This window comes from Amphimedon queenslandica, unplaced genomic scaffold (genome assembly GCF_000090795.2).
Source record: "Amphimedon queenslandica unplaced genomic scaffold, v1.1 AMPQUscaffold_12624, whole genome shotgun sequence".
NCBI classification, from domain to species: domain Eukaryota; kingdom Metazoa; phylum Porifera; class Demospongiae; order Haplosclerida; family Niphatidae; genus Amphimedon; species Amphimedon queenslandica.
In genome coordinates this window covers 22475-24511 of record NW_003547140.1, presented here as the reverse complement: position 1 = coordinate 24511, position 2037 = coordinate 22475, and positions in this window count along the sequence as shown.

Here is a 2037-nt window from a genome sequence, read left to right as displayed (position 1 = left end):
CTTAGTACTGGTGACGTTATATGTGATACTACTGTTACTGATCATCACTGTATAGCCTGTGATTAGACCATTACGCTTAGAACAATTCACCTCATTCCAAGTGAGATTATTAATTGACTGTAATAAAGACAAAGAAGTAGGTACACCAGTAGGAGCTATAAATATAATATTACATAATAGTTGAAGATTGTACCAAACCTGATGGCATTGTATCTATTTTAACTGAACTAGGATCAGATCCTCCTAGTACATTACCAGCTCTCACTGTGATGGTATAGTTCATACCACTGTACAGACCTATTAATGTATAACTGTATGTTGTAGTGGACTGATGAGGAGCAACAGAGACTGTCTCATTCACTGATGATAAATAAGGACAAGATGGAGTATAGGAGATGGTGCAGTATGTTACATAATCATCACTACTAGGAATAGTCCAGTTCACTATGATACTAGTGGTTGAGACATTAGATACTGAGAGACTAGTTACTGGACTAGGAACTACAACAGATATCATTTACACTCTCTAAATGATAATAACTCACCTTCAAATCTTAACACTGTCACTGTACTATTAACTGAAGGAAGATCAATATATGAGTACACACTGATGGTATAGGTACTCATTGGTGAGAGATTTGTTAGTACAATTTTATTTTTACTGGTAGATACTACATTCCTGGTTACACCTCCAGTAGTATACTCAATCACATATCCATTAGTCTCTGATGAATTGGTCCAGTTCACTTCGATACTAGTTGTATTTAATATAAACCCTCTCACATTATTTGGACTAGGACCATTAGGAGCTGGAAATAAACAGTATGATTTTAACATTGATTAAACTATTATCATACTATGTAATATCACAGATTGACTGTAGTTGACTCCACCAATCATTGCTATACAGGTAACATTAACTGACACTCCCAGTGGATCAGGATATACCAGTAGTGTGTTGTTGTATGTCAGGACATCAATTGATGTATACATTGAGTTACTCTTCATTACTCCATTCACTAACCAGTAAACATCAGTTGAAGGATTTATATCAGTAGTTGTGAGACAATCAATACGATATTGAGTGTTATTGAGTTGTGTAATGGATGAGATTAGTGTCCAATTGATTGAATTATTAACTAAAATCAGCAATGTTATGAGTATAATAAAAGGTTTATAGTAGTAATACCTGGTAAGGTTTGTACACTGACTGCACTACTAGCAGGTCCCAGCAATTGTTGATAGGCTCTGACTGTGATGCTGTAAGTTGCTTCTACTCTCAGTCCATTCAGTGTGATTACATTATTACTACTTCCCTCCACCTGTACTGTCTGCACAGTGTCTGTGTCACTAGTGACATTGACTACATACCCATCAGCATCAGATGAATCAAGTGCAGTCCAACTGACAGTGATAGTAGTAGATGTCTTGCTGACCTCGGTAAGAGAAGAGGGAGCAGTTGTTGGAACTAAGCAATATAAGTGTCATTTTACATTATGGTATACTAATAATAGCTTACTAGTGATTGTAATTGACTGGTTTCTGATTACATCACTGACATATAAAACAAACTTAAACTCAAGATCACCATTACTATCTAATGGACTTAGTTCTTCATTGGTAGTGTCACCTTTCCAAGTAACATTTAGTGTAACCTCATAATCCCATTTTCCATTAGTTTTATCTGTTGCTTTTCCATCACCAAAAGAACAACTATAAGGCCTGTTGTCCTTAACACTGCAGAGTTCAATACTAGTACCACCAGATTCATAGTACCAATTAGCAGACTTAATATATGGCATTGTATAACCAATTCTAATAGCATGTAGAGTGTATGTTTGAGGAAGAACTGTTACATCTGAGGGAAGGTCAACACTAATGTTTTTAATTTGTACCCATCCTACAGCGAATAAACACAGTGACTATTAAAATAAAAGGCTCACTGAATATATTAGCAAAGATGATGTTAGTGTTAGGATCTGAACAACTAGTAGGAAGACAACACTTGTGCCAGCCATCATTAGTTGGTTGTATGTT